General features: G+C 39.0%; 1 protein-coding gene across 1 annotated transcript in view; it reads left to right on the plus strand.

Annotated features, from left to right (window-relative positions):
* Positions 1-1045: 1045 nt before the first annotated feature.
* NIPBL (NIPBL cohesin loading factor) overlaps positions 1046-14845 on the plus strand; it is a 208640-nt gene continuing 194840 nt past the window's right edge. Inside the window, exon 1 of the mRNA XM_049862484.1 lies at positions 1046-1384. The gene's annotated coding sequence lies outside the window, so the exon portion shown is untranslated. The remainder of the gene's footprint in view (positions 1385-14845) is intronic.

The raw sequence follows: 14845 nt of genomic DNA on the forward strand, positions 1-14845 counted from the left end.
CCTGCTGGCCCCAGGCCGACCCGTCGCCCGCCTTCCAGCGTGGGGGCCCGGGGCTCCCGCCGCGCGCTCGGCTCCGCCCTCACCTGGAGGGGGGCGCGGACCGACCTGCTCCAGACCCGCGAGGCGCCGGGGACACGGCTCTGCCGCGGGCGAGCTCCTGGTTCGCACAGCGTCGCCTACAGGCCTTTATCCCGACAGTTAGAGAAGTGCCAAAGCCACTGCCAACAAAAAGCAATAACAGAAAAGACTGCATATTTCCAGAAATAAACGCATCACAAACGCGATCCCAATTCAATCCAGCTGGAAGTCTTCTTCACCTCCACGCGTTGCGTTGTTACTCCGGAGAAATAATGCACAGACAGGCATAAAGTCCGGCCTCTCAAAAGAAGAGGTACACGATACGTCCATCCACTGGGCATAGGGACACCATTTTTAAAAATGCATCGTCTCCGGCCGAGCTGCTGGCGTCCTGTACGTGGCCGTCCCAAGCCCGACTCCCTAAAGCGAATGACAACGAGCTGGGGAAGCCAGCGCGGCCTCCGCCTTCAGCGACCGCGGCCTGCGGGCTCAGCCGGTCTTGAGCGCCCCCCACGCACACGACCACCATCGTACTCGGGCCCCGCTCCTGTGGGCCTCCGGTAAAATAAAGACCGGGGAGAGCCGGCCCGCTCGCGCCGCAGAGAAATCTCCCCTCCGCAGGATCGACAGTAAAGGCAACATCCACACGCTCCCTGAGGAGGCGAAGGGCGCACGCGAGAGCCGCCGCCCCGCTGCCATTCCCGGCCCAGTCTGCTGTGCTGTGCGGCGCGGAGCAGTGCGGCCCGGGACGCGGTCTGAGGGCCGAAGGACGCGAGTCGAAGTGGCGGCGGCGGCGGCGGCGGCGGTGGCGGAAGTGGAGTGGAGAAGAGGGGGTGGCTGTTAGTGTTTGGCGCCGGCGGAGGGAGTCATTCCTGCAGCTGCACTTCCGGTCGGCATTTTGTTCTGAGAGGGAGAGACGGAACGAGAGAGAGACACACACAGGGCTCCTTCCCCCCGCCCTCCCCCCCCCTCCCTCCGTCGGTACCGACTCACCCGACACCACCAAGCCGCAGGGAGGGACGCCCCCGCCGACAGGAGGATTGGTTCCCGGGCCGGCGGCGATGCCCCCCCGGTAGCTCGGGCCCCTGGTCGGGTGTTTGTGAGTGTTTCTATGTGGGAGAAGGAGGAGGAGGAGGAAGAAGAAGCAGCGATTTGTCTTCTCGGCTGGTCTCCCCCCGGCTCTACATGTTCCCCGCACTGAGGAGACGGAAGAGGAGCCGTAGCCACCCCCCCTCCCGGCCCGGATTATAGTCTCTCGCCACAGCGGCCTCGGCCTCCCCTTGGATTCAGACGCCGATTCGCCCAGGTAAATTCCTCCTCTTTATTTCGGCGGCGGCGGCGGCGGCGGCGGCGGCGGCGCCGCCAGGTCCTCAGCGTCTCTCCTCCTCGCTCCCCTCCCCGCCGCTTCCTTAGCGGCCCCAGGTCTCTTCCACGGGCGACTCTAGAGTTCGCTCCTCTCTGGTGGCAGCCGCCCTGGGTGGCGGTGGTTTTGTACCCTTTCCCCGCCGGCTCGGGCGGCGGGGACTGGGCTCCTGCTGGGCGGCCGGGGAGGCGTAGGCCCGGCGGAGAGTGCAGGCCGCGGGCCAGCGGAATCTACTTGAGCTCGGGGATTAGGAGAGCTCCGGGCTGAGCGGAGCGACTGCTGGTCGGTGACAGGCCTCGCCCGGGAGAGGAGCCGTAGCTAGTGAGGAGGCGGAAACAATACAACTAACAGCAAATGTGCCCTGATCGTCCCCATATTTACAACTTTCCCGGCCCGGGAGTGGGGAACGTCCCAGTGAAACAAACAACCCCCCTTCTTCCCCCTGTGACCCCATGAAGGGAGGAAGTAGTTTCTGTTAGTGAGACAAATGTAAATACTCAGATACGGATCCGCTGGTAATTTTTTCTCTTGGTAAAACTTGTTTGGACGTTGGAAAGTTAATACAGACTCATTTTCTTTTTTAAAGAATTGGATCGCTCACATGAATATTTAATATAGAAAACCATGGTGTGGTAGACACTGCATACCCACCCCCCGAAGAGCTTTTATGTTGTTGTTTGACAGTGTCTGTTGCACATGGACTTTTTATCCAAAGGCAAGTATAAAGTAGTACTTGACAGGTTTACCCTGTCCCTTTATATTTGTATGCGTTATATAAGGACGATTTTAAAGGACTATACATAAAACACTCAGGTACTTCCCGACCTAAACGTGCGGAAGCATGAAAAGAAATTTAAATGTTCTGAGAATTGTGCTGAGATATAGGTAAAACCAACTCTCTTTGAAAGGATAGAAATTAAGTTATGCTTAAAATCTCTGGGAGGTAAAAAAAAATGTAGAAGGTGCCATCCTTTCGTGTCAGGACAGATCTTCTTGAGGTCCCAGGGTTGTCATTGGCTGTTTGTGCCCATGATGTTTGACTGTGTAATGAGAGAGGTGTCATTTTAATAGGTCAAATGTATCTGTAAATGCTGGAGAAAAATATCAGCTCTACCTTAACAATTCTAGTTTACGAGTAAGTTAAGTGTTTAGAGTTTGTTTATATGGGCTTTGGATATGTAGATTGATGTAAGGGGGAAACACCAATTTAAAAGTCCTCATTCATACAAATTGCATAGAAAAATAAATGTACCTCGGTTGGACTATTTTGATACTTTGTCTCATTCGCTGAAGGAAAACTTCCAGTGGTTAAAATGAAGCAACACTACTCAACAAAGTCCCTTGTTTTATCAGCGGGTGTTACGTTGGTTCAAAAAATTTGTGTGCCTTATTAAATTATTATTGCCACTGTTGAAAAAGTAACTTTTCTGAGGGTTATTTTTGAGTTTAGGGTCCTGTTTACAATAAATTATTCCCCATTTCCTGCAGACGTACAGATAAATGTTAAAAAGAGTGAAGTTAATATAGCTGTCACGTACTAGGCATGTTTTTAATGCTATAAATCCGTGTAGTAGTCAGTAGCGTGTCCGTGATTTGTATTGGTCAGGGAGCAGTTTGAATTTTAAAAAGCCTGAAGCTCCTGCTGAGCCCCAATCCCGGCCTCCCTCCCTCCCACTAATCTCCCGTTCCTGTCTTTGTGCTGCCTGCTCCTGTTAGGCACTGTTTGCTACAGGGCCTCAGGCCTACACCGGGTGGGGGGCGTGGGGGGGGGAGGGTCTACAGAAGGAAGGAACATTTAACCTCTTAAAAAAGCAGAGGGTTTTTTTCACCCCCTTTTTTTTTTTAGTAAGGGCTTAACTACAAATGTTTAAAAGCCCCATATATGCTCCTGTGATTGTCTTTACAACTTGTATTTAAATAAAAAACTGAGATGTATATCAAGGGATGAACGTATTTCTTCTAATGGTAATGGAAAGAAGAGTTCTGTTTGCTTAGAGTTCATCAACAGAAGCGACTTATTTTTAGAGTTTTATAGTTAAAGGGAGCCTTCTTACATAGATGTTTGAATCAATGTGTTATATATTGGTTTATGTGATTAATTTTTTCTTGTGACTGGAATTAAATTACAGTGAATTAGTTCTTATCAGACCATATTTTCTCAATTTACCATGTTAAATTTGTAATAATATGGGTTGTATGATAGCCTTCATTAAGATAGCATAGACATTTCTTTTATATAGATTGAAAATATTTTTTGTTTGGTTGAAACCAATTAATAGGCCATTTTTAAAGGAGAAAGCTTTGTAAAAATCAAGTAAAACCTGAACTTGAACTTTACAGTTTTGATAACTTAGTTGGAAGGAGGCTAAAGAATGATTTTTGTGTCCCTTTAGTTTATAAATTGTCTGCTCTATCTCTCCTGTGTTATTGGTTGAGATATTCATCAGTAGCTTATCTTGTATTTCCTTTTTTTTCCCCCTTGAATTCAGTGAAAAGAGATGGCCATAGATGTTCCAGTAATGTTATAATGCTAGTTATATTATTTGCAGCAATATCTCCTAATATACCTAAAGGAGATTTCAACAGTGGTTTATTGTTTCTTTTGAGTCTGTAGAGTTACCAGTAATTTGTAATATTACTTGAAAATAGTTTTAAAATAATGAAATGAAAGTCAAGTATAAAATATAAAGTTGAACATTAAATAATTATTTTCCGTGTTTTGAGAAGAGCATGTGAGATGCTTTCTTTTCTAAGCCATTCAACAATTTGTTTGCTAAAGTTACTTGAGAGTGACGTATCATTGTAATACTGACCACTTTTAAGATGATAAAGGGTTGTATTTAAAGAAAAACTGTCTGAGATTCTCTTTAGAGATGAAAAGTGAAAGTTTTTGCTATGATTGTAACCGTAGTTTGGTTTTCTGCAAAACGATCATATTAAATTTCAAAAATATTGGCATAGCTATACCAATTCAAATATGAAATTTTCTTTATTTGAAGCTAAACTGCCTTATTCGAACATGTTTTTTTCTTAAGGCATCTTAAACTAATTTTGTATTTAACTTTTTGGTGCCAATCCATTATCAAACTGTTACAGAAACATTTGAACCCATCTGTTAGATTTTGACATAGTCCGTTGTGGTATTTTTACTTTCTCAAAATAATATGTAAAAATTAATACACAAGAGTATTATTGTAATTATAAGAGTAAATAAAAGCTAAGGGTTTGAATTTTATATTATTTAATCCCCCCAATTGCTTATTAGGAAATGCATAATTTGTAAGTAATTCTGAAATTTTTAAGAATTAATACAAGATTTCATTTTTTTATGAAGTGATTGAGAGTTGTTAGGTGCATAAAAATTCCTTTTAGAGAAATGTAACTTCAATTTAGTTTATCACATTTATTTGCCATAAAACAAATAGGGTGATATTATTGACTGGGAACTTTTATAGAAGCCTGATAATTGTTTAGTTGGAGATGCTTCTTTTAATATTCTGATTATACTAAGTTGGCTTTGGTGTTGATTTATGGTCTTACATAGCCTTTAAAGATCTTTTTAAAAATGTACTTAAGCAAAGTTTTTCCTATTTTCAGAGTTGGTCATTTATAATAATTTTTTTGTGTTTTAAAATTGGTCCTTTTTTCAAGGTGACCCGAGTCCATTTATAAATATTCTCATATCCTTGAGAGAGAAGTAACCAGCATGGTTTCCATTTTTTGATGAAAAAACTTGACACTCAAGGGCCACCTGGTTTGTGTAGATTCATGTAGTGAGTCCGTGGGAGAGTAAGGGATTATTCCCTGACTCTTATTAGTTTTTTATTAGATTATGTTGCTTTAAGAAATGTCTGAGCTCTGGGTCATGCAGCTAGGTATTGCTCAGCACTGACGCTGATACCATTTGTGACTTTTCCAATTATCTGAGTCCAAGGTACTTTTCCTTCATCTTTTAGAGAGATACGATAACTGTTTCTTGGTTCTGTTTTCATGGTATAAAAATAGTACTTTTACAGTAGAAATCCTGACCTTGAATGTATTTGGCATTTGAATGACTGATTTTATTTACGTATATCTCTACTAAGGAATGTGAATTAACTATATTAGTAGTAAACAATATATAATGTATCCTGAAATGTTTGAGTCTATATTTTTAAAAATTATTAGAGTGGAATTTTAGTGTTCCTAGTTGATTTAAAAGCATATTTAAAAAATCATGTCTTTTTAAGGCCATCATAGTAATTTTAAAGAGTATGTCCTCAGAATTTTTTGCCAAGTAGGTTGATTAATAAAATAAATATTATTTATCTCCTGAATTATTTTGTTTTGGTGTAATCTGGAGTAAATTTTAAGGACTTGAGTTTTGTCAGATTATTATATATTAAGGCATATTCCTTTTTATTCCCAAAGTGACATTATTAGGAGAGATTATTTCTTGGAATAGCATTGCTAGCCAAATAAGATTTTGAGGGCTTATTGTTTGCCGGGAATTATGTTATCCCCATAATATTGTTTCATTTAATTCTAACAAGTCCTTGAAGAAGAAATAATTATCTTCAATTTACAATTATCTGCAGTTTACCAATGAAGAAACTGAGGCTGGAAAGGTTTAGAAAATTGCCCTCAGTTTTATAGTTAGTGGAAACCCTGGTGGTGTAGTGGTTAAGTGCTGCGGCTGCTAACCAAGAGATCGGCAGTTTGAATCCACCAGGCGCTCCTTGGAAACTCTATCAGGTAGTTCTACTCTGTCCTATAGGGTCGCTATGAGTCGGAATCGACTCGACGGCAGTGGGTGGGTTATAGTTAGTAAATGGTTGGTCTGATTTCCATTTATTCTTAAGGATTCAGGATTCCACATTTCTAATTTTAGTAAAACCTTAAAATTATCCTTTGGTTACTCACTTGATTCAATATTTACAAGTCATGTAGTCAAAGAAATTGTATACTTCAGGGAAAGAATTAAAATAGAATTCAGACTGTATATGATATATGTGTAATATTTTTTAAATCAGTACATTTTTAATGTCTTATGTTTTAAATTTGAGTTAAGCAATCTGTGAATTTTTTTACTTTGAAGTTTTGTGTGGAGTTGAAATTATTGTCAAAGCATCTATTTTTAGAAGGAGAAATTTCAGCTTTAGAGAATGATTTCATTCATACAAATGGATGTAACTGATTGTAGTACAGTGGCTAGACCAGTTGCCATGGAGTTGCTCCTGAATCATATAGACCCCATGTGTGTCAAAGTAGAACTGTGCGCCATAGGGTTATCAGTGGCCGATTTTTTGGAAGTAAATTGACAGGTCTTAAATGAGAGGCACCTCTGGATGGACTTGAACTTCTGAAATGACTGTAAATCAGTATGACTAATAACTTTTTTAATTCCAAAATTTATATAGCCAAAGAATGTTGATTCTTTCAAACTCATCACCTTGGGAGGTTGTGAACTTACTTCCTAGCTACTGCCATTACATACAACGTTACAGGAATCCCTTTCGTGAGTGCCGTTAGAGCTTTTGAGGTAGTCTTTTTCATATCCTTTATGGCAAATATTTATCCTTAAAAGTGAATTTGATTTTTAGAAATGATAAAAAGTAGTTTAGGGGAAATAAGATGTAATAAGATCTTACTATGTGCCAGGCACTATGCTGAGTGATTTACATTTGTAGTATGTAATATTACTGAGTGATTTCCATGAGCCAGAAACTGCCAGGGGCTTTACGTAGATTTCTTCAGTTCCTCAAGATATAGTGTGAGGTTGGTTGTACCTAATTATCCTTATTTTATACTTAAGAAAACTGAGGTAAAAAATGATTAAGTGACTTGCCCAAGGTCACACAGCCAATATAGTTGATGCTTTAACTATCAACTGCGTATCATGATTTGAACCTCCCACATACCCAAAGAGATTAGTGATACTGTTCTCATACAGACAGAGAAATTGAGGCTCAGCATGTTTAAGAAACTTGTTAGAGATAGGACACCAACCCAAATATGTCTAACTTTAAAACCTTATTCTTTTCACTCTTCCACCTTGCTTCTTTAAGATTTATAATACAATTTTTGGTAAACGTGCTAGGCTTGATTATAAAGTAGTGAGACTGGTTTTCTTGTGTGGCTTATAAGACATTCTGAAGATGATTTGAGAAAAGGAATGTTAAAATGTTTTGGTCAGTTTATTTGATTATAGCCTTTTTAAGAAATCTTGATAATTTACACCATGTATGATACACAAAGTGTCTATGTATGCAGGTATGCATTTAAATTGGATAGTGATTTTAAATATATGCATGCTGTATCTATGGAATAGAGAGGTTTTGAAAGTTTAGCAAAGTCACTTTATTTTCATGAATTGATGTAATTGTGATTCTTGAGTTGCTGTTTATAAAAATGTAAAGCACAAAGAAGAATCCCAAGAATACATTAGGCTTCCAGCATAATACTTCAGGTAGTTAAATCACTTTGCCATTTTACATGTGTGTAAAATGTCATTTAACATAGATATACAAACTCTGGTAAAGTTTTCTTTTGTATATATTTGCACTTATTTGACAGAAAAGAAAAAATTTTTTTCAGCATGTTTAAACATGAAATTAACATAATTATTTAAATAATTTTAAGTACTTTTATCTTTCCTGAGAAATTCAGAAGCTATGCCATAATTTTGAAGTTCTGTATTTCTTTTTGTTAATGTTAACATATTTAGGTCATTTGTGCTTCTCAATTCTTTAGTCTTATGCAGGTGAAACACATACTTGTTTTTATACGAGGACTGTTTTTTAAAAAGTTATTGGTTCTAGATACCTTAACGACTAACAATGCCTAAAACACTAATGTGTCTTAAAATTTAAACTATAACTTACTCTAAAAATGCCAGTGTTTATTATTGTATATTTAATTTATTTGCAAAACAAAAATGTCCTTGAAATTAATCCTAGGCAAGGAAGTACATCACTGAGTTTTATCAACACTGCTTCTTGGCATCCCTTTCAGTACGTTAAAACCTGCCTTTAGTTGTCTTTATCTGAGAGGATTGTGGGTTGCCAATATTCTGCTAAAGAAATTGATCATCTGAGTGTATGTTATATGTAATTTAGTTTTTCCTTGGTGATGACCAAGTTGAAATTATACATATATTTAAACTGCGCTTAGCTACTTTTTTGTTAATACTATTCTTAAAAAATTAATACACATAAAAAATGTTTTTTCCAGGGTTCTGCCTGTGCCTGAGAGAACTAATACTTGGAAGTTGAACTGTAATGGGCTAAAAGCGACTGTTGTTATCATTCTTTCCCCTTTTGAGAAAAGAATTAGGAATCCAGTATTTATGCTGTAACCTACCTTCAGATTATCCTGAAAGACATTTGTGACATAAGGCCTTTTATTTGAGTCTGCCAACCCTTTTACTCTTTCTTTTTCCCTTTCCTTATACGTTTGTTTCTTTCTCTGTCAGCTGGTCATAGGTATTCAAAATACGGTTTTTTTCTCTGTAGTTACTGTTGTTGTTAGGTGCCATCAAGTTGATTCCAACTAATAGCGACCCTATGCACAACAGAACAAAGAACTGCCCGGTCCTGCGCCACGCTCCCAGTTGTTGCTGTGCTTGAGCCCAATGTTGCTGCCACTGTCTCAATCCATCTCATTGAGGGTCTTCCTCTTTTTTGCTGACTCTCTTCCTTACCAAGCATGATGTCCTCCAGGGACTGGTCCCTTCTGATAGCATGTCCAAAGTATGTGAGACATAGTCTTGCCATCCTTGCTTCTAAACAGCATTCTGGTTGCACTTCTTCCAAGACAGATTTGTTCATTCTTTTGGCAGCCCGTGTTAATTACTGAGTGTAAAACCTTGAGGCATTTTGCTTTTTGGGTAAGAACATTTTTTTTACATACATTCCTAACAAAACATATATAACATAACTTACTTTTATATAAAGATAAATCAAAGAAAGAAATTAAAAACAGTTCTTTTTGTAATGTTAGTAGGAACTATAAAGTATAGGAAGGGCTTTTTGTTCTGAGTTTCTTGGGCAATAAAATTGGGAGTACGATACTGGAGTTTATTGCAAAAGGGAAGATATCTGGATTTTTTTGTTTTGTTTTCAGCTTGAAAAAAATTTATTATACATAACTTTTCTTTGTTAATTTAAGCACAATGTATAATAATGATGTAGATAAGTTAAGTGCAATGAGAAATGTATTATCGCATATTAAAAATGCTATTTAAATAATATGATGACTGAATTTTTTTATTTCAGTTAAATTTATTGAGGTATAATTTACGCAGTAAAATCCACCCGTTTATATGTACGGTTTGATGAGTTTTGACAGGCATATGCAGTCTTGCTAACACTACCACAATCAAGATACAGCGTATTTCTTTCACCCTGACAGGCTCCCTTGTGCCCTTGTAATCAGCCCCCTATCCCTACCCTAGCCCCTGGCAACCAGATCTGATTTCTGTCCCTATGGTTTTGCCTTTTCTAGAATGTCATATAACTGCAATCATGGAATATGTAGTCTTTCGTGTTTTTTCTTTCTCTTTCTCTTAGCATAAGGCTTTTGAGATTCCTCCAGGCAACTTAAGGCCTTTGAGATTCATCCACATTGTTGGCTGTGTCAGTAGTTGTTGATGATTGAATTTTGAAACTGAATTTCATGTTCTCTTTAACTTTGGTAGTATTGTCAAAAAATAATACTTTGAACATCTTTAGGTAGATATTTCCTTTGGATTTTGGCAGCTATCTTAATTTCGGACAGAGTTTTACTTGCCCATTTTTATCCCTCTCCACCTGAAATCAGGTATAATTGACAACATTATCATGAAGTGGCATTTATTTTTATTAGTAATGCTGTCAGGTTAGGTATTTCATCAAGTAGGTAAAATAGACATTGCCTCCTTTTTCATTAAAATCAAAATAGGTGGCATCATGTTTTTTAAACGTACAGCACAGCACCTGGGACAAGAAAAGAGAAATGGTACAATAAAAAAAAAAAAAAAAAAAAACTTACCAAAAATTGAGTTTATATTTTGCTTTAATTTTAATGTTTGTAATTTATGGTAAAAACAACACATGTTATAGTGAGGAACAGTCATTGCATCTTTTCTAATCAATACATTTAGGGAAGTGGTGGTATTTACTGGAAGTTGAGGCAGATAATGGGAAGAGAGCTATTTTCTGATTGTTTGATTTGTCCCTCCCCCACCTCCTTTTTTGAAACAGCTTTCTCCTTTGGGTTCGAAGGTATCGTTCTCATTTTTCCCTATAGCTTTAACTGCTCATTTCTAGATTCTTTTGCTGGCTCTTCCTCCTCTGTCCGCCCCTTAAATATTGGTATTCCCAAGGTGGTTCTTCAGCCTTTGTCAGTCTCTCTTCCTGTTGATCTCATCTATTCACGTGGCTTATTACACGCTACCTGTATGCTGATGACTCACAACCTATCTTCACAATGTTATTTCTCTTCTGAATCAGATCCAACTGTCTACCAGGCACCTGCTGATGTCTCACTAATACTACAAATTCAAAAGTATATATATATATTTTTTATCTCTCACTATTCATATGCTCCATATTCCCACCTCCCCTTCCCAGACCAAAAAAAAAAAAAGAAAAGGACAAGAAAGACATCTGTTCTTCTTACAAATATATGAAGTAGGTTAATGTTTCTACCATCAACTCAATTGCTAAAGCTTTGGAACTAACACTAAAAAAAAAAAAAACTTAAAAATAATTTTTGACCTTTGTTCTTCACTATACCTCTAAACGAGCTCTGACATTCATAATGTTGTTACGTGCCATTGAGTCAGTTCTGACTTGTAGTGACCCTTGGTATGACAGAACAAAACACTGCCTGGTCTTATGCCATCCTCACAATTGTTGCTATATTTGAGCCCATTGTTGCAGCCACTGTGTCAGTCTGTCTTGTTAAGGGTCGTCGTTTTTTTCACTGACCCTCTACTTTACTAAGCATGATGCCCTTTCCCAGGGACTGGTCCCTCCTGATAACAGGTCTAAAGTACATGAGATGAAGTCTCGCCATCCTCAGTTCTATGAGGCAGAATGCTGCACTTCTGCCAGGACAGATTTGTTCATTCTTCTGGCAGTCTGTGGTATATTCAATATTCTTCGCAAATGCCATCATTCCAAGGCATCAGTTCTTCTTCCGTCTTCCTTATTCTTTGTCCAGCTTTCACATGCATATGAAGCAATTGAAAATACCATGGCTTGGGTCAGGCACACCTTTGCCCTCAAAGCTACATCTTCTTTCGCAGCAGTGTGTCCTTTGATTTCTTGACTGCTGCTTCCACGGGTGTTGATTGTGAATCCAAGTAAAATGGAATCCTTGGCAACCTCAGTCTTTTCTCTGTTTATCGTGAGGTTGTTTTTTGGTCCAGTTGTGGGGATTTTTGTTTCCTTGATGGTAAACCACGCAGTATCCACTTGTTCTGTTCGAACAGCTGCCTCTTGGTCTATGTACAGGTTCCTCATGAGCACAATTAAGGGGTCTAGAGTTCCCATTCTTGTGCAGTGTTATCCATAATCTGTTATTATCCACACAGTTGAATGCCTTTGCATAGTCAGTAAAACACAGGTAAACATCTTTCTGGTATTCTCTGCTTTCAGCCAGGATCCATCTGACAGCAGTGGTATCCCTCGTTCCACATCCTCTTCTGAATCCCACTTGAATTTCTGGTGGTTCCCTGTTGATGTACTGCTGCAACCGTTTTTGAACTATCTTCCACAAAATTTTGTTCAATAATTTCCACATTCTGTTGGATCACCTTTCTTTAGAGTGGGCACAAATATGGATCTCTTCCAGTCAGTTGGCCGGGTAGCTGTCTTCCAAAATCTTTGGCGTAGATGAGTGAGCACTTCCAGCGCTACCTTCGTTTGTTGAAACATCTCCGTTGGTAGTCCGTCAATTCCTGGAGTCTAGTTTCTCGCCAGTGCCTTCAGTGCAGCTTGGACTTCTTCCTTCAATACCATCAGTTTTTGATTATATCCTACCTCCTGAAATGGTTGAACATCGACCAGTTCTTTTTGGTACAGTGACACTGTACATTCCTTCTGTCTTCTTTCGATGTTTCCTGCATCATTCAATATTTTGCCCATAGAATCCTTCAGTATTGCAACCTCAGGCTTGGATTTTTCCTTCAGTTCTTTCTGCTTGGGAAATGTTCTTCCCTTCTGGTTTACTAACTGCAGGTTTTTGCACATTTCGTTTTGACTTCTCAAGCCACCCTTTGAAATCTTCTGTTCAGCTCTTTTACTTCATCATTTCTTCCATTCACTCTAGCTGCTTTACGTTCAAGAGCAAGTTTCAGAGTCTCTTCTGACATCCATTTTGGTCTTTTGTTTCTTTTTAATGACCTTTTGCTTTCTTTATGTATGATGTCCTTGATGTCATCCCATAACTTGTCTGGTCTTCTGGCATTAGTGTTCAGTGGGTCAAATCTATTCTTGAGATGGTCTCTAAATTCACGTGGAATATACTCAAGGTTGTGTTTTGGGTCTCGTGTACTCATTTTAATTTTTTCAGCTTCAACTTGAACTTGCATACGAGCAATTGATAGTCTGTTCCGCAGTCTGCCCCTGGCCTTGTTCTGACTGATGGTAGTGAGCTTCTCCATCGTTTCTTTACATAGATGTTGCCAGTTTGATTCATATGTATTCCATCTGGCAAGTTCCATCTTTATAGTCACCATTTATGTTGTTGAAAAAGGTATTTTCCGTGAATAAGTAACTGGTCTTGCAAAATTCTATCATGCAACCATTGCAATCATTGATACCAAAAAACTCGTTGCCGTCAAGTTGATTCCGACTCTCAGCGACTCTACAGGACGGTAGGACTGCCCTGTAGGCTTTCCAAGAAACAGTCGGTGGATTCGAACTGCTGACCTTTTGGTTAGTAGCCAAGTTCTTAACCACTCCGCCACCAGGGCTCCTTGATTATTCGTAATACCTCTCTAAACATCATTTGAACCTGTCCCCCCTCCACCGTTTTGGTTCTGAGAGTAGACATGTACAGTTTGTCAGATTGAATAACTTCTATCATTTTAAAGAAAGATATATTGATAATTGTGAAAGAGGTATAACTGGACACTTTTGCTTGTGTGTTTGGGTTTGATATTTAAAATTAAGGTGTGATCTTCAGTAATATTCGTGTTATGTAGCCTAAATGAGACTGTTTTCTGTACACATTTCTGTTATATCTAGAATCTAGGACTTCCAACTTATATATCAACTAAAACAGTATGAATGCAATCTTTTTTATCTTTCCATACTTTGCTTTTAGAGTGCGGCATTTCATTGAGGTTTACATTCATTTCAGTACTGTGTGTTTATGTGTTCAGGAGCAGGGTCTGAGTTGAGAAGAAAATGGTAATGTGGAGGAAAAGTAAAGGAAGTGCTCTTTAATTGACTTTCCTGTACTGTGGAAACAAGTTCACTTGAATAGCATTTTCAATTTTATTGTAGACACCAGAAAACTAAGGCGAGAATTGTAGTGAGATATGATGCCATTCAGTTGCTAGGCATGCATGTGTTTTAATGGCAAGAGTCAGATATGTTGTGATTTTATTACTTGTTTGTGTATTTGGAAATTATTGTTTATGGTTTTGCATAGCCTTTTGACATTTCTTCTTAGAATAAGAAGTTATTTTCTTCCCTTCCTCCCCCACACACAACTGGAACTGAAGGGTCTGCTTAGAGTTATTGGTTTAAATAATCCTAAGGATCTGTTTTTTAAAGGTCCTCTTAAAATGTGATGCTGTCTTGAAAAGCAAAGTAAGCATTTTCTTCATTATACCTAGAGTTTATAACTAAATAAATGATAGGAGCTGTTTTTTACCCTAGTGTTTGCTACCCTGTTTTGGGGAAGATGGGATCAATCCAAAGGCAGTTTACAGAGGAGACACTATCTGACTTGTCGTTGTATCCCTATGGTAGCTTGCGCATAATAAGCGCTGAACAATTATTGAATAAATGAATTGGGATGTATTTCAGTTTTGAGATATAGGACTATTTGGAATGATAGAAGATGAGCCAGGGTTTCCAGAAGATGAGGAGGGCTTGCTAAATACTGAGAAAGATTTATAAAGGAAAGAAAACATGAAACTCAGAAAAGGTAGGACAGCATTTAAAGCAAAGTATTGGTAAATTTAGTTAATTGCTTGTGTTTGGGCAATTACGTTTACTTATTTGGATAACAGAAAGATCTGTGTTTAGAAGTGTTTTGAATTCCTTCTAATTTTTATTCCTATTCCAGCTCTGCTTCTGGTCTCAAGTATTACCTCTGGACCCCCATGTTCACTGCTAAGGGACAAATTGGTAGGCTCAGGGCTAAAATTCTCTGCATATCCAGATATGTATATTATCTGGGATATGGGAGAAGGAAATGGCAACT

This window comes from Elephas maximus, chromosome 2, assembly GCF_024166365.1.
Source record: "Elephas maximus indicus isolate mEleMax1 chromosome 2, mEleMax1 primary haplotype, whole genome shotgun sequence".
NCBI lineage: Eukaryota > Metazoa > Chordata > Mammalia > Proboscidea > Elephantidae > Elephas > Elephas maximus.